The sequence below is a fragment of the Chelonia mydas genome, chromosome 8 (assembly GCF_015237465.2).
Source record: "Chelonia mydas isolate rCheMyd1 chromosome 8, rCheMyd1.pri.v2, whole genome shotgun sequence".
Taxonomy (NCBI): domain Eukaryota; kingdom Metazoa; phylum Chordata; order Testudines; family Cheloniidae; genus Chelonia; species Chelonia mydas.
Genome location: NC_057854.1, coordinates 19,486,411 through 19,505,025, shown reverse-complemented (window position 1 = coordinate 19,505,025; position 18,615 = coordinate 19,486,411).

Genomic DNA, 18,615 nt, shown 5'->3' with positions numbered 1-18,615 from the left:
AAATAGTTTTACTTTGTGTAATAACCCATCCACTCCGAGTCTTTATTCAAGCCTAAGTTAATTGTATCCAGTCTGCAAATTAATTCCAATTCAGCAGTCTCTCATGGGAGTCTGTTTTTGAAGTTTTTTTGTTGAAGAATTGCCACTTTTAGGTCTGTAATCGAGTGACCAAAGAGATGGAAGTGTTCTCCGACTGGTTTTTGAATGTTATAATTCTTGACGTCTGATTTGTGTCCATTTATTCTTTTACATAGAGACTGTCCAGTTTGGCCAATGTACATGGCAGAGGGGCATTGCTGGCACATGATGGCATATATCACATTGGCAGATGTGCAGATGAACGAGCCTCTGATAGTGTGGCTGATGTGATTAGGCCCTATGATGGTGTCCCTTGAATAGATATGTGGACACAGTTGGCAACGTGCTTTGTTGCAAGGATAGGTTCCTGGGTTAGTGGTTCTGTTGTATGGTGTGTGGTTGCTGGTGAGTATTTGCTTCAGGTTGGGGGGCTGTCTGTAAGCAAGGACTGGCCTGTCTCCCAACATCTGTGAGAGTGATGGGTTGTCCTTCAGGATAGGTTGTAGATCCTTGATGTGCGCTGGAGAGGTTTTAGTTGGGGGCTGAAGGTGATGCTAGTGGCGTTCTGTTATTTTCCTTGTTGGGCCTGTCCTGTAGCAGGTAACTTCTGGGTACTCTTCTGGCTCTGTCAATCTGTTTCTTCACTTCCGCAGGTGGGTATTGTAGTTTTAAGAATGCTTGATAGAGCTCTTGTAGGTGTTTGTCTCTGTCTGAGGGGTTGGGGCAAATGCGGTTGTATCGTAGAGCTTGGTTGTAGACAATGGATCGTGTGGTGTGGTCTGGATGAAAGCTGGAGGCATGTAGGTAGGCATAGCAGTCAGTAGGTTTCTGGTATAGGGTTGTGTTTATGTGACCATCGCTTATTAGCACAGTAGTGTCCAGGAAGTGGATCTCTTGTGTGGACTGGTCCAGGCTGAGGTTGATGGTGGGATGGAAATTGTTGAAATCATGGTGGAAGTGGAAGTGGCACAGGCCGCGGGATGTGCTGGCCTCCGCTTCCTGCAGCCCTCATTGGCCTGGAACGGTGAACCACGGCCAGTGGGAGCTGCAATCGGCCAAACCTGCGGAAGCTGCAGGTAAACAAACTGGCCCAGCCCACCAGCGAATTTCCCTGACGGGCCTCATGCTAAAAGTTGTCGATACCTGTCCTAGACCATTATATGTATGAAGAAAGGACTTGTGCTGTTTTACACTAGTTGTCCAAAATACTACCTCTTACAGCAGTGATAATGCAAGGATTTGGACAATGCCCATAGAATCCTGTAGTACAGTTCTCAAACTCTTGTTCTCAAACTCTTCTATTGGTGACCCAATTCACACAGCAAGCCTCTGAGTGTGACCACCCCCTTATAAATTAAAAACACTTGTTTATATTTAACACTATTATAAATGCTGGAGGTGAAGCTGGGTTTGGGGATGGAGGCTGATAGCTCGCGACCCCCATGTAATAACCTTGCAACCCCCTTCGGCGTCACAACCCCCAGTTTGAGAACCCCTGCTGTAGTGTATTTTTATGAGGATAGATCCATTATTTCTCTCTGACCATGGAGATCATTATGGGCTTGATTATTCTACCACTTATCTTTTACGCTGGCACAACTCCATTGATTGGGCTGAGGAGAGACTCGGGGACCAATAACTTGACTAAAATTACTAATTTACTTACGTTTTACTCATTTGCTTCAGCAGAGGGAGCTTCAGTCTACAACAAGAAATAGCTAAGAGCTTTACACTGACATGTTTTCCCTAGTCTGTCATCGTCAACATACTCCATAGTCGGGGTGCCACAGATATTTACATTTGAGAAAGGAAAGAAATAGTGGCACTTGGAGAGCAGGTATTGCATGTGTAGTGCTGCAAACTATCCCGAGCAGAATAGTAACATGTTGTAAAGGATTCAGCGTTAGGTTTGAAATCTGGCAGTTCTGTTTTGTTGGGTTTCTGAGCTCGTTTCAAGCCAAGGCACAATTTTGGAGTTAGGTCATCACCGCAGCTGAGGAGAGTGGGATGGAGAGAAGGGAGCACGAAGCCACCTTTTCAGAGCCCTGATCCTGGGCCAGCTGGGGGCCTCAAAACAACACCCAGCATAATTTTGAGCAGCTGAATGGCTAAGCCTAAAGGCAGCAGTCACTACCTTAGGATCAGGTGGAGTAAGGTACACTTCATTCCACTCACTTCTGTCCCGGGCATGCCCCGGCTAAACTTTCTCACCCATCTCTTTGGCAGGGGGAATCAGCTGCCGCGTTAGTGACACCACAAAGCAGACAGCACTGGGGGAGTCAGGAGCAGGCCATTTATCCTCTTAATAAAAGACTTGTGTGCTACTCCACTCTGCCCCGCAGGTAGAGCCAGTGTAGCTATGTCGAGAGGGGTGCACAGTGACTGAGAGCTGAAGAGCTGGATACATTAGACAGCCCTTCTGGAAATTCATCTGCATGGCTCTACTCTAGGGTTGTCTCCCAGGATGCCCTAAAAATCATTTGTGTCACTGTGGGGACATACTCACAAGAATAACCAAACACCGCAAATGAGACATTTCCGCTGTATATCGGTAACCAGCTGAGCATCCCGTGCTATGGAGATTAAACCTGAATGAAAGAGATTTAGTGGCGCATTCTGCACTGACCTCCTCCCTCCCCCTGAGCCCCCAAAGTCCCTCTGCACTCAGTCCTGACTTTAGCCTTTAGAGGTGTGAAACCGGGTTTCTGTTCCACCCAGGGTGAGTTAAGCCTTAAAACCCCATTGATTGGCACAGGTGTGAGGTACCTGCAATTCCCATTAAATTCAAAGGGAGCTGTGGGCTCTGAGTACCCATAAAAATCATGTTCCTGACTTAGTTGCCTAATACCTGACTTAGGTGTTTCAGTTCAGGGACTCAGTATAAAACCATTGACCTAAGTATATTAAATTTTATAAACACAGCAGTAGGGAGTTGAGACTTGTAACACACTGGTAAGGTAACACTAATAAGGTAACACTAATTTTAGATGAGAAAACTGAGGCATAGGGAGGTTAAATGACTTAACCAAGGTCACTTAGTGAATTAGTGCCAGAATGAGAACTCGGAAGTGCTCATTCTTAGCCCAGTGCTCTAACTAAAGGAGCACTGTTTTGCTGATCTTATTGTTCTAAAGGGCCAGGATAGGTGGGAACATACCCCTATCAAACAATAATGAATTAATAACTTCCTGGCTACAACTGACTGTTAGTGGCCCTGTTCTCCCCCCTGAGCCATTATCATTCAAATGGGCCATCAGATGCTGTACACAGAACAGTAACATTAGGCTATGTCTACACTTACGGCAGGATATAGAGTACAGGTCTAAATAGCAGTGTAGACAGTGAGACATTGCTTAGGCAAGTAGAGTACCCTACACACCTGAACCCCCAGGGTGTATACCATATGCACCCAAGCAGTGACACACTACAAGCCCAAGCAGTGCCTCTCACGTCTACACTGCTATTTTTAGCAAAGTAGAGTCCCGCTTCCAGAGCCTTTCCCCTCTGCAGTGAAAGACTCTGGCAGCAGAGAGAGGCTCCATCAGTGGGGAGGCAATGGGGAAAGTTTGCAGCAGCTCTCCTCTGCTGGAGCCTTTCCTCACTGTCTCCCTGCTACCAGAGCCTTTCCTGGTGTGTCTGTGGTGGCCTGTAGACTTAGCTTTAGTCTCGATTCCACTGATGGGCATCTCACTCATTAATGTGTCACAGGGTGCTGAAAGGACTATCTGCTACCCATTTATGAATATTTATCAATTTTACTCAAGGCAAACTGAACAAATTGCAAATCTAAATGTAAAGTTAAAGCCCATTGAGGTCAAAATGGGGGAGAAGGGGTTCCATTGATTTCTCTTCTATTTTATTCCATGTAGGTTCTTATACCTCATACCTCTCAACACTACGGTATTTGAACACCTTACTGTAGTGCACTAAGTAACAAGACTACACATCTGTCAGGTGTTGGTTGTAATCACAATGTCCCCCCTGGGGGAAAAGTGTGTACACAGTGGAGTGTCTTGCTCGGGTTGGCTTTTACATGTTGTTTTTTTTTTTCCCCCAGTGGGCTTTGCATTAGACCCAAAATGCATTATGTTTTCTCGGTTCGTGAACAGATGCTAGTGTGTGTTTAAAAAATATTGAAGGGCCAATGAATCTATCTTAAACAGTTGTGTTTTTCTTTGCATAATTTAACATGATTCAAAAAATGGGTTAGCAAAATATGATTATACAATATGCTAAGATGCTAGATTAAGTTGCTGTCCATATTTGCAAGAAGCTTGGTCTAGTGTTTAAAGTAATCCTGGGAGAAAGGAAATCTAAATTTGCCACAAATTTATTCAAGTCACTTAACCCTCCTCACTCCTTCACTGTCTCTGAAATGGAGATGATAATACATGCCCAACCTCACAGGTGCACTTAAAGACATAATTCATTCATATTTGTAAAGAGCTTTCAGACCAGAGGGAGATGGAAAGCTCTGCTGAATGGTGAATTACCCTCTGACTCTCTCCCATATATACTTACATATGCAACATATACAGATCTATACAGAGCACACAACAGGATCTGCTTATGATACAGATTTTTGATTTCATGAGCCCTACCCACTTTTCATGGACACTCATGGTCTTAGCTCCTGAGAGTATCTCCATCAAAAGGAGGTGTCTCCTGAGTGTTTACTCCTCTTGCTGGCTTGTGAAGCTGTGTCATATTGTCAGTGTTTTATATATTTTCACCAACAGAGGGGGCCTAGGCTGTGGGCTCTCTTTCATTTATGAGCGTCTCACCGCCCCAGGGGGTATTTAACTTTCTGCCCTGGTTGCTGTAATTCTCTCTCCAGTGGATATACAGTTCAGATCAGGTTCCTATTGCTGTGATGACAGGCATTCAGCAGGCACTGTAATTGCAGAGTTAAAACAGCTCATTTTCTTACTGGCAAGCTGTAGTTAAAGAGGTGCTAGGAGGCAGCCTGGCTGTCTGCAGAGAAACTGATCAAAGCACTGAAAGGCATCTGGCTTGTCTCTGTTTTCTTTCACCACCCCCCTTGCTGGGGAAAAAAAAAAGAGGGGTGGGAGGAAAAAAAAGTTTAAAAAAAAAAAAAAAGTTTAAAAAGTAATTTAAGAAAATGAATACCTGTCCCCTTCCTGAGGCTAAAAGGCGGGCAGTTATTAGAGATATTAAACCTATGTGGGTTGGGTTTATTTACACATCAAACTTTTTTTTAAATGAGAAAATTGGGGCTTGTGAATGCTCACTTATAAGTTTATTTCCATTAGCCCTTCCTTGCAAGACTTCTGAACTATTGGGAAGGATTTTTCACACTAGAAGTATTTCCTACAAGAGATTAAACTTTTCCCACCTCCCCATCCTTCCTCTACCAACCCCGTCTTTTTTCTCCACTGTACTGCATGCACTCTGTGCTGAAGGACATTCCTGCCCCCTGAAATGCAATGGACAGAAGTATTCTGTAACCTGGATTCATTTTTTTAAAAAGTTGCTTTCCCTCTTTCTTCTGGTTGACTCCAGTCTTTCCTGGCATAAATTCCAGCCAAATCCACACACAAAAGGATTTGATAAACCACTGTAGACATTCATACAAAGGAGAGAACAGAAGACTGAAAACATTCCAAGAACACTGGCCTGATCCAAAGCCCATTGAAGTCAATGGAAAGATTCCCATTGACATCATAGACTTTGGATGAGTTCCCAACAAAGGAATGTTGTACCGAATGAAAAAGTAATATTTAGTTGGGAGACTAAAGTAGATTTGAATTAAATGTGGGAATCATGTCTACGTTATTTTAAGAGAAAAGGGGGCAGCAAATTGTCAGGGCAGTAAACATTAGTGGCAGATGAACACAGGACATCCCCTTTGAATTCTACTGCCGTCCTTCCCTTGTTGTTTTCTTATTTATGAAGGTTTAAAAGAAAAGGGGGGAAAATGTTACCTTACATGTTGTCTGTCAGAAATTTCAGTGTAGTGTTAAGGCTAGCACAGGAGGAAATCTGCAGGGTTGCTATCTCTTCTGAATATTCCCTGGGATTCAGTAATCAGGAGCTCATTGGTAAAGGGGCATTCTCTCTCTCCCCTGGCACTTCATTTTTTTTTCACCCACTATCTCCTGGCAGTGACACCACCATCTTCCCAGAGACAAAAGAGGAAACTTGGCGTCTTTGAAAGAAGAAAACAAAGTTACTAGCTCAAGAGGAACCTAGCCAGGTTGTGTTGCAAATTAAGTTGAAAGAGGCCCAGTTACTGCATCATTATTTGATTTCCCCTTTTCTAATCCCTTCCTTGTAATTAGCATAATTTATTAACATATTAGAGCCATGCATGTGAACACTCTTTATAGTTGCTGAGTGCTCCCTGAGGCTGCCTAGCAAAAGCTTTTCCCCACTGTTTAATAATATGTTACATAAGGAAAACCAGCTTCTGATATCATTTAAATTATGACTTTCCTTTCTGCCTCTGAACACTCATTTCCTTTAAATGAGGTTAATTTCCTTAAAGAATGAAAATCTGCCGATTTCAGTTTTCCATTCATTAGACCTCTTAGTTCTACATGACGAAGTCACACGGCAAAGATAAAAAAGGGGAAAAAAAAGAACTTCAAACACAACCCCCTCTGGGAAGAGGTTTTCTATGATCCCAGCCGCCCTTGTTCTATATGGCACAAAGAATGAACATTCAGAGGCTTCCAGAAGGCAGAGATGGAAAAGACATATTACATCCCAGCTGCACCGTCCCCTGGTCAGCATAAGGTTGTCCCCAGTAGTCTGTTTACCAGTAGCTTTATGTTGTTTTAAATGTTACAGGCAGATAGAATGAGCTACCAAGGGAGTCCTATGATCAATGGATCTCTGATCAAACAGGGTTTTTTTTCAGCCCAGTTTTTCCTTGTATCAACAATAATACACTATATGCTTCTATTTATAACCCTTTGTACCACCCTAAATAATTCCTCTCCCTCCTTGGTGCTGATACCCTACATATCCTTATACTCAGATCTCATGTTCTCCCTTAATTGTTACTTGGCCAAGTTAACCACACTGAGTTCTTTTAATCTTTCCTCATAAATCAGCCCCTCCAGCTCCTTAATAATTTTTGTTGTTCTTCCTCCAATTTGTCTACATCTTTCTGCAGTGTGATTTCCCCAAACCAAAAGCAGTTTCTAGGTGTGGTCTGAAATGTATTTTTAATATTGAAATTACCTTCAAGGTCCTCTGCAGGCTGGGTAGAAATTAAAATCTTTCTTCTGAAAGGGTGGCTTAGAGGTTGAATATCCCTAACAAAACATGGCAAAATAGTAACAAAGCGAAAAGCCTCTGTAGAGAGGAAGGATAGTTCAATGGTTAGGACACTCACCTCAGGCCTGGGGGAGCTAGGTTTAATTTCATGCTCCTCCACAGACTTCCTCTTTGACTTTGGTAAAGTCACTGAGGGGTTGTCTATGTGTGAAATGCTCTGCGCTGTTGTAGTGCTTCAGTATAGACACTCGCTAAAGTGACAGGCAGGGAGCTCCCATTGGTGTAGTTAATCCACCTCCCCAAGGGGAAGTAGCTAGGTTGCCAGAAGACTTCTTCCATTGACCTAGCTCTGTCTACACTGGGGGTTAGGTTGGCTTACTTGTGTCTCTCAGGGTTGTGGATTTTCCACATCCCTGAGTGATATAGCTGGGTCAACTTAACTTTTGAGTGTAGGCCTGGCCTTAGTCTCTCTGTGCCTCAGCTCCCCATCTGTAAAGTGGGGGTGATAGCACTGATCTATCTCATGGGTGTAGGTAGATACTATGATGGTAGTAATACGTACTAAGGACACACTGGTATTTATAATGGCAGGGTGGTGCATCCATGATATAACAGTGGGATCATCTATGATGATAAAAATCTTAACGGTGTTACCATGTTGACAAGAATTAAGCCTCGCTTTTTTTAAAAACCAGTGTCCTGCCACTGAAACACATTATAAGCACATCATTATTAAAGCAAGAACTGGAAGGAATCTAAAGGAAAAACCTACACTAATCTTCTGGCAACCTCATGCTGGGACTGCTGGCAAACATTGATACTGCATTGGGACATGTGAGAGATTTTGTAAAGGATTAAATCATGTATGGCTCTGGACACTGCTCTTCTGGGTTTTGGACAAAAAAAAGGTCAGTTTTTATTGTATCTGACTCAGTTCAACAATCCCTTGTCTACACGGGGAACTCAGAAAAGTTAGTCCGAATTAACTAAAGGTGTAAATTTCAAATAGATTTGTTAAATCCCTGTGCAGATGCTCTCATTCAGAATGCAAGTGGGCTTAATTTGCTTTAGTTTAATTCACATTGGAAGTGAATTAAGATAAATGAATTAAGGCCACTCGAATTCTGAATAAGAATGTCCGCATGAGGGCTTACTGCAGATTAACTAATCTACTTTAAATTCACACCTTTAGTTAATTTGAATTTTTAAAGTGTCCCCATAGAGACAAATGCCATGTAAAAGAACCAAAACAGATTCTATATTTAGAATAATTATTTGCATTTACAGCACATATTTAATTAAAATATCTCAAAGAATTTTGCAAAGGTTGGGGGGGGTAAATGTTATCCCATTTTTACTGATGGGGAAACTGAGTACAATTAACTTAGTTTGCCCAAGGTCACATAGCATGTCAATGTAGAGACAAAACAAGAACAGAGGCCTCCTCCCTCCTAACCCTTGATTGAACTACTAGTCTGTGTTTCCTTCTTCCCTGTCCTGAACCTGATTTACTGCAGTATTGTTGGGTATTTTATGCTTTCCACCACAGCACTGATGTCTCTGATTTTGCAATATGTGTAATGGTTTGGGGCATGATTATATCTACTGAAATGTACTTTGCAAGCTAAAGCTGCACATGCCTTTTCTACTGTTCAGCCCCTTCTCCTCCACGAACGCCCCTTTTAAAAAGTCTTTTGAAAGCAGTGCAAAGAATAATTAGAAAACTGTAATCTGCCTTGGGTTATGACACGATTGAAACATCAGCATTTTGTCTGGAGGGTCACAAGACAGTTTTATGAGAAAGCTCTAAAGCTGCTAACTGTAGAGGAACCTTTGATATTTCATGTTTTGTTGTTGTTCATATGCACTGTTTTCTGACTCTAAGTAAAACACATGTGATGTTTCCCATTGCTTTAACAAATTCCACACTGAACATTCTGTACCATTAGGAGGCTTGACAGTCTCAGAAGATCAATAGATACACTGAGATTTTCAAAGCCATCAAAGGAAGTTCGATGTCTAATTGCCATTAATATGAATTAGGCATCAAAATCCTTTAGGCAACTTTGGGAATGTAGCCATAGTCTATTCCTTCTAGAGAATGGTTTGAATGAGGTACGATGATGTGCGTTACCTATGGAGGTAGCTAGATTGTGCCAAAGCAGATTAATGTGGCGCTATATGAATGTTAACTGTTTGGAGTGCACTTTTCCTTGATGGTTGGAAATTCTATTGGGGACAAAACTGTTAAGCTGTATGGGTGTTGATTACAGCATATAATATTATATGAGCAAACCAGCTTGGGTAAAATGAAATTCCCCCTCTGAAACACACAGACTATTCACTCAAAATTGGAAACCTTTCTGGAGGTGTGAAAGAGTCTGCATCCCTTGTTGTGAAGTATCAGAAAAAGTACAAGAAGAGCTGGGATTAACTACTCCTCAACAAATGTTGTCTTTTTTTTTTTTCTGATCAAGATCTATCAGTGACTAGATCTCGAGTTTTACAAATGTGTGCAATACTTAAAATTGTTTGAATATTTTAGGCAAATATATTGTAGCCCATGGGTAGTTTAAGAATTGCTCATTTCAACTTTGTCTTAAATCGTTTGGTGTTTTTTTAATTGATAGCGAATGACTGGGCACCTAAGACACATGGTATTGTTTCTTCTGGCTGATTGAAAGACTGAAATTCTGCTAAACAGGAAGAAGGAAATCAAAGAAATTTCAAGATGGCTACACATTTCACAAAAACATATGCATAGGAGTGTTCTCAAGATTTTGGCTTTCACAGATATTTTGCGCACACAAAGTCACTCCTACAGTGCAGAAAATTAGTAAGATGGACAATGAATATAAAAGAAGAAAATGTGAGTTTTATTTGAATTGATAATATTGAATTATTTTTTAAATAGTTCTCTCAATTCTACATGTGCAGGAGTCTGTCTGGGGGAAACTTCTAGCCCAATTTTATAGACCCAAGAGGTTTGGATAAGTATCTTAAACTCTGAAGAAGAGCTCCGTGTAAACTCAAAAGCTTGTCTCTCTCTCTAACCAACAGAAGTTGGTCTAATAAAAGATATTACCTCACCCACCTTGTCTCAAACCAAGCCTCTGACATTTATGAGTTTTGTCCATCACTAGCTCAGGTCAGTAGTGATTAAAAATTGTTCCCATTATGGCTTTTGTGAAATGAGTTGGTGGGTTTCAGAAAAAGATGTTCATCTCAATGGAGATGTTTATCCACACCTCACAAAGCCATCACTGCAAGTGGAATCTATTGTGGTAATTTCAGTTGAGAATCTGGCCTTGGACTGAATGGTCATACCTAGAGGTTGTCCCTGCTAGCCACATTTGAGCATATTGGTTAGGGAAGCTTGCAGGCCTTCAGTCCATGCTGTACCTTTTGAAGCCATAAAGAGAGGACTTCATTCTGCACAGCAAAGCCCTATGCTTCCTTTATTGGATGTTAGTTGGAGTTACTTGTGTCCTGCAAGAGAAAATTCAGTCCCAGGGCTGACACCTTCAGCCAGCTACAAGATAACAGAAGAAAAATGTTGCTGGATGGCAGAGAATGTACAAAAAGCAACATTTTAATGCCAAGAGCCTATTTAAAAAGATATCTCACACACTATACAAATACACTATATGGAATATCCATATGGCCATATCTTAAAATATACTTCACATATAACAAAACTGTTCAGTTTTTATAACACGATAAAGGATGGGGAGCTCAGTTTTCAGAGAGGCTGAACTGGATGTTTGAGTATGACCCTAGATGGGACTCTCAACATCTCCAGAGATGTCCTTTCTCTATGGATTGTGCACGTTCTTTCAGGCAGGGACTCTGTCTTACAATATGTTTGTACAGCACCGCGCACAACGGGGCCCTTATCTCGGATGGGGTCTCTAGGCACTATAGTAATATGTACAAATAATAATAATATGATATTGGTATGTATTGTCTCTGTATCAGCCATTCAGGGAAAACACCTTCCCTCTCACATTTTTAGAAAAGGTCTTTAGAGTAACAAAGAAAACATTTTTCCATCTTTTTTCCCCCAGACCCACCAAACACCTGGAGGCTATTTCCTGTGAAATGAAGAGGTGCAGGCACATTCTGAAATCCTTGAAATCTAGTTTATATACCATACTGTCACATACACTTAACAGAGATGGATGCAGGACTTTTGGTAGAACTGACAACCAATTTATTGAAGGAATATGGATTTTTCTCCATCTGGAAATGGTTTTGTCTGGGTTCTGAACTCTAATTTTGTGTCTCCTGGACAGGTTTATACTTGATATGGGCCCAAGCCACAGAATTCTGATTTCAGCCTTCCCTTAAACTCCAAAATTTGGTGGCATTTGGATCTGAGCTGTCAGCATGGCCCATGATGCAAACAGTGCCCTGCCATGAAATTCAGATCAAGATCATGGTCCTTGCCCCAAAGTTGGAGGATGGTGAGGGGCTGGATTTTGATGCCGACCCACCGCAAATTTGTACAGATTCCAATTTGCTATCAGTAAATTTGTCTGGCTACCCAGAATCATCATGATTAACTGTTAAAACTAGGAGCATAATCCTGCCAGGTACCCACAATGAATTTGATATGTGCAACAGGCAGGGTCAAACCTAGAAACTACATTATTTCCCAACCTTGCTGCATGCCTTCATGCACAAAAGACCATGCAGCCTGGAAGGGAGTTTGCTCATGTTTTTTTTTAAAAAGGGTAAAAATTAGTCTCCATTAAATATTCCTTAGAAATAATTGGGCAAAACTTCCTCATAAAAACTGGTTTGATTTACTTGTAATATCACTGCCCTGGGCTTTCTCCAGGGTGTGTTTCTGAGCAACTTGCTCATTGCTTTGTAACTTATTTACAACATTGTCTGTGTTTGCCCCATTTGAGCTCTGCTACAGCAGTAAAATAAAGGAAGGAAGGAAGAAAATCAAATCCTTGTGAAAACAAAATGGATTTAAAGTATGATTGTAGGAAGATAAATGACTGTAAAGATCATACTGGGGGTTTCCATACTATAATCTCCCAGTAACATCTATATCAAATTTGTTCATCACAGAAGTCCAAAAGATATTTTCTATCAGCTAACTCTGAAATGGAAAAATCCAGCATGTTAGCTCTATGGGGTTGTCCTTTTGTTCTGTGTTTGTACAGAGACTAGAATAGTGGGGTCATGGTCCATGACGGGGGTTCCAGGTGCTATCTCAGTATAAATAATATGTCTTTTACAGCAGGCCCAGTAAGTCTGTTTCATGGTGTGCAAGTCAGGTTGATGATGTGCCAAGCAACAATCAAACAGAACCAAGCCTCCCTCCTACCTCAGTATTCCAAAAACAAATGAAGACAACACACATGACCACATGCACTTTCTCAGCACAGCCCAAGGTCAGGCTGAGGGCGCCATCTCTGGAATAATCATTTGGTTTTACAATTCTCAGATACAACAATGATAGGCACATGATAAATACTCATGGGTGGGCAGATTAGAATCCAGTTTCCCATAGCTGGTCTGGCTCTGCTACCAGGTTAAAATATAGTTAGTTATATCAGGAAGGTGAAAGAATATGATTGGAAGGCCAACAGCGAGTACATGTGTGAAATAAAGAAAGGTGCAGTTTTTAAAGTTGATATAGATGCTATTGCAAGTATATCCATAGAATCATAGATTCATACAAATGTAGGGCTGGAACGCACCTTGAGAAGTTATCAAGTCCAGCTCTCGGCTCTGTTGGAGGACCAAGTAAACCTGGACCCTCCTGTTTTTGTCCAACCTGTTTTTAAAAACCTCCAATTATGGGAATTCCACAACCTCTCGTGGAAGCCTGTTCCAGAGCTCAACTACCCTTACAGTTTCCTAATTTTCCTTATTCCTCACCTAAATCTCCTTTGCTGCAGATGAAGCCTATTAGTACTTGTCCTGCCTTCAGTGGACATAGAAAACAACGGATCACCGTCCTCTTTATAGCAGTCCTTAACATATTTAAAGACTGTTATCAGCTCCCCAGTCAGTCTTCTTTTCTCTAGACTTAACTTGCCTAGTTTCATAGGTCAGGTTTTCGGAAGCTTTTACCATTTTTGTCGGTCTCCTCTGGTCTCTCTCCAGTTTGTGCACATCTTTCCTAAAGCATAATGCCCAGAATTGGACACAGGACTTCAGGTGAGGCCTCACCAGTGCAGAGTAGAGTGGGACAATTACCTCCTGTGTCTTTACATATGACACTCCTGTTAATATGCCTCAGAATGATATTAGCTGTTTTCACAGCTGCATCACATTGTTGACTTGTCAACTGGTGATCTAATATAACCCCCAGATTCTTTTTTCAGCAGTACAACCACCTAGCCAGTTATTCTCCATTTTTTGGTTCTGCATTTGAGATTTCCTTCCTCAGTGAAATACCTTGTAACTGTCTTTATTCAATTTTATCTTGTTGAATTCAGACCAATTCTCCAATTTGTCAAGGTCATTTGGAATGCAAATCCTGTCCTCTAAAGTGCTTGTAACCTCTCCCAGATTGCTGTCATCTGCAGATTTTATAAGCATACTCTCCACTCCGTAATCTAAGACATTAATGAAAATATTGAACAGTACTGGACCCAGGACTAACCCCTCTGGGAACCCACTACATACGCCCTCCCAGTTTGACATGTAACCCCATCATGGAGTTTTGTAGCCACAATTGCCTTTTAAATTGTGATCCACACTTATCAAACCTTCCAATATCCCCCCCTAACCTTGGCCCCCCCTCTGACTTTTCACAGAAGACCAAAAATGTGGGAAGAAAGATATAGGTGTTGTGCAGGAGGTTAGACATGTGAGCGCATAGGTCCATTATGGCTTTAATATCTGAATAATCCCCTTCTTGGCTCCACAGGTGGCTATTTTCTTTGAATATAGTGGGAATGGGGAGATCATAGACATATCTCCCAGAGCACCTTCAAAAGTATATCACATTTGCTTCTCTTGTCAAAAAGTCTATGGAGAATGCCAGTTCTGAGGGTGTGGTGGCTTCTTCTAATATGAACAATTTTCCACTAGGAACTGAACGGGAACCACCAACTCATTTCATGTTGGCTACTAAACAGCTACAGGAAGGTAAAAATCTTTGGTCCAAAACACCATGAAAGAGTCAATGTTATTTTTTCAGTACTCTAAGTCCATAACTAAAACAACTTTGTTGGTCTCCCCATGTATGTATCTTATCATAACTGCCCTGCCATTTGGACAATCTCTTCTCAAACAGGGTGTTCCAGAACTAGGCAGAGGGGCATTGACAGCTCTGGCATGGGTCAAAACAGACACACACTGGCAGAGGTGAGAGTACTGGGCACATGACTGAAAGAGCAGGATCTCTGAAGTCAGGATTCAGAGGCATTAGCTACATTTATTATTATTTATTTGGATTGTGGTAGCACCCAGAATAAGGTAGGTGCTTTCCAAATGCACAGGAAGAGACAGTCCCTGCTTTGAAAAGCTTGCAAAGCACTTGGCCACACTCATGCTATGAGTCTCTCACTTTCATTTATATGCTACACTCTGGCCAGCCCACTCCTCCACTCTGTGTAGGGGGCCTGTTGGAAGTATGCCTGGGGTAGCGGAAGGGAGGTGGAACCCATGAGATTCCAGAGGTCCCTATGCAACTCTTGCAGCTGATGTAACTCACTCAGTGTGACGGAGGATCTGGCCATCTGTGTCTTCCGCTGAGCATACTGCCAGCACTTTTAACAAAACAATGAATAATTGAGTTAAAGGGCCACAAATTCACTCATTCATTTTATTTAAGGGGGGAGGGATGTTGTGTAAGTAAAAATACACTTTAGAGGCTTGAGCATCTATATTTTAGGTATCTAAGGTACTTCCATGGTTCCCATTACCATCGTATCTCAGCGCCTTGCAACCTTTAATGCCTTTATCTTCACAACACCCCTGGGAGGTAGGACAGTGCAATTATCCCCATTTTACAGATGAGGAAACGAGGCATAGAGAAACTGAGGGACTAGCAAGGAATGGAGCTTGGATCTTCCAAGTCCCATGCTAGTGCCCTAAATCACTGAATCATCCTTCCATGTTTGCTGCACCCAGGTATAAATTACTATTATTATTTATTATCTGTCTTGGATATAGTTCTAACGTTCACCTTCAGTGATGAGGCCAGATCTCCTCCCTCTGTTTCTCCTGTTCTATATTTGCTTGCCTCTTATATGCTCAGGAGGCTTGTAATTCCACCATCTCCCACAGAATAGAGTAAGTGTCTCACCATTTAACTGAAGCAAATGTTTTCCCCAAGGGTCAAAGTGCAGGAAGATCTTGTAAACAGATTAAGGAGCTGGTAGAAAGGCCAACGTCACCTTAAATCTTTACATTCCCAAAATGCTATGTTAAACTATAGCCCTAAGGATGTACTTAACTCCACAGAGAACGGGGGTCAAGTGAACTTGCAGTGGTTCAAACGTAATCCGCCTGGAAACGTATCTGCTTATAAAGAAGTATATTATGGAGGTATTCAAATGTGAGCATTTCCTCTCTGCAAAAAAAGCCCAATGTCGTCTTCTCAGGAGCTGCCATGTTTGCTTTGTAGCATCAGACAATGAGACTTTATTTCAATTTAGTTTAAATCCCAGTGAGCGCTTTTGCCAGAGGGCTTTGGGATGTCTTTTTAAAGAGACTATAATGTTCACTTGTTTTCTTCTAAGTAACTCAGTCATGTGTACGTTGACATTTGGACAATTGAGCCAGCCAGTTATGAAGTATGGGTGGTTTTCTAATCTGGCGGGGTGTGAAGCAGGATTCATGCACAGAGATAGGTATCTTACCCTAGCTAAGCAGGTGCCATAATATGTGGTGCATCTTAAGCTACAGGCATCTCTTAGAGAGGACAGCAAGAAGCTGCTTTCCATCTTAGTCAGTTCTCAGAAAGACCTCACCTTTTGTGGGGTCTTTTAATACAGCACAGAGACATCTAGTGGTTGAGCTGCATAATGGCAATTTAAATATCATAACTTGAAACTTGCTGAAGCAGTTTGCTAGCCCATGTTTTGTTTCTCCTTAGACGCAGAGGAGGAGACTGATCCTTTTAGTCTGAGCTTATTTTGGATTAGGAGAGCAACAAACAAGGAAAAAAACGTAAGATCTTCTAGAGAAAGAACATATACTCCAAGTGTATGTCTCCTCTGCAGGCCTCATATTGGCCAGGTATTTATTATTATTTTTATTTATTTATTTATTTATTATGGTGGTAGCATAGAGGAGACCCAGTCATTGACCAGGACCTCATTGTTCTAGGCGCTGGCACATCAACAGCTCTTTCATGCTGATTTTGGTCAGCATGGGAAGTAGGGTTTTGTTGGAGTCAATTTAGCAGATATGACCCTTTGTTAGCTCGTATCCTGGGGGAGGGAAGCTGGAAGGCATCAATCATGACGCATGGAAGGGCAAAGAGCAGAAGACAAATAGGCACTGCCTTAGCCCAACTGCCTCTGCCCTTCATATGCTCCAGCTTCCAAAACCCACCCAGGTGCCCAGTGTAAAGGAAGATGTATTGATGTGGAGCTTAAACAATGTAGTTATCCTATACTCAAGATAAATGCAAGCAATACCCAGTGTAGGAGGTTCATAGATAGAATGGGAGCTGTTCAGATGGGAAGCAAGTGTCTCATGTTTTCTTCTTGTACCTTTTCTAGGGTGTTAAGTGTTCCGCAGAAAGTTTTTATTTGCAGGTATTCTAGTGATATTAATCTTGCATGGAAACTTCCAAATTCTCAAACCTAAAAGTTCCCCAGAGGATATTCAGCAGTAGATTTTGGAATATCCACAACCAATTAGAGAAACAAACCAATGAAAAATGGGCCCAGTCTATGTTATGCATTGACTGCTTGGAATTTTTGTGTGTAAAAGGCCATTTTTTAATTATGTGGCACCATCAGAAACCTCTGTTTTGTCAGGGAGCCTAACTTTTTTCCCCACGCAGGGACTGGCAGTTACTATGTGTAAAATGGGTATTTATTGGCGTATCTGGACTCTGTATGTCTCCAGAATGAAGAAAGACACATTTTATTTTTAAATTAAAATAAAATTTTCTCTCAAGGAGAGCAATATGGATTCAGTTTTCCTAGAGCCATACATCTTGGCCTAGAATCCTGTCTGTTGAATAGTCTATTAGGATATTTTGTTTCCAGTAGAGCTCTGAGCTTTTTTCACTAGAAATTGCCTAATTGAAATAGTACTGTTTATTAGTTTCTTAGCCTGAAGATTCAAATCCAACCTCTGTTCTTGGGCAACCTACTCGGAGGCAGTAATATATACCGCAGCTAATTATAATGCTGTGGCACCTGTTAAAGTCAACTAAGATCATAGTTGGAAGCACTAATGCATCTGCCATGGTTTGAGACCCGGTTTTCTTTTTTTTTTTTTTTTTTTTTTGAAACCAAAGGTGGGTTACTTATTATTAGGACTAATTTATTAGAAAGTGTAGCTTGCATTTCCAAAAGATACAATATCATACATTATCCACAGGTGGGTTCGTTTTTTAAGATAAAATCCAGGAAATGGTTTAGAACTATATATCTCCTTCAACCACATATCCTTTTCAATGTGTAAGGCACCAAACTTTGTATGAGAAGCAAACTGAAAGATAGTTAAACAAGCACTGTATAAATCACCAACTCCAGGTGATCAATAATCGTGAATCATGTCCACCAGAATCTCTAGAAAACAAGAGATGTTAAAAATAATAAAGGTGGATTATTTTTATTTAGTTTCTGGATTTTGAACCTTTAGGGTTCATGTTTTTAAGCTTTTCTGCACAGCCGTAAGGGCTCGAAACTTTTTTTTTCAAATGCAAGTTTAGATGCTCACAGGATTCCAGGAGCTGGGGCATTAAACAAAAACAAATACTGGGAGAGTTGGCAATACTGTGATCATGTCAGTCCTGGTTTACATCCTGTGGTGAAAAGGAATTGTGGGGGTCTCATCTTATTTGTACCTGAAGAATCACAAAGCTACCGTTGTTGTAGGCTGTGGTGTTGTAATCACATTGGTCCAAGGATATTAGAGAGAGAAGGTGGATGAGGTAACATCTTTTATTGGAGCAGCTTCTGTGGTGAGAGAGACAAGTTTTCAAGCTTACTCGAGCTCTTCTTCAAATCAGTGACAGGCCCAGACCTGAAGAAGAGCTCTGTGTAAGCTTGAAAACTTGTCTCTCTCACCAACAGAAGTTGGCCCAATAAAAGATAATACCTCACCCACCTGCTTCTACAAAGCCACCACACA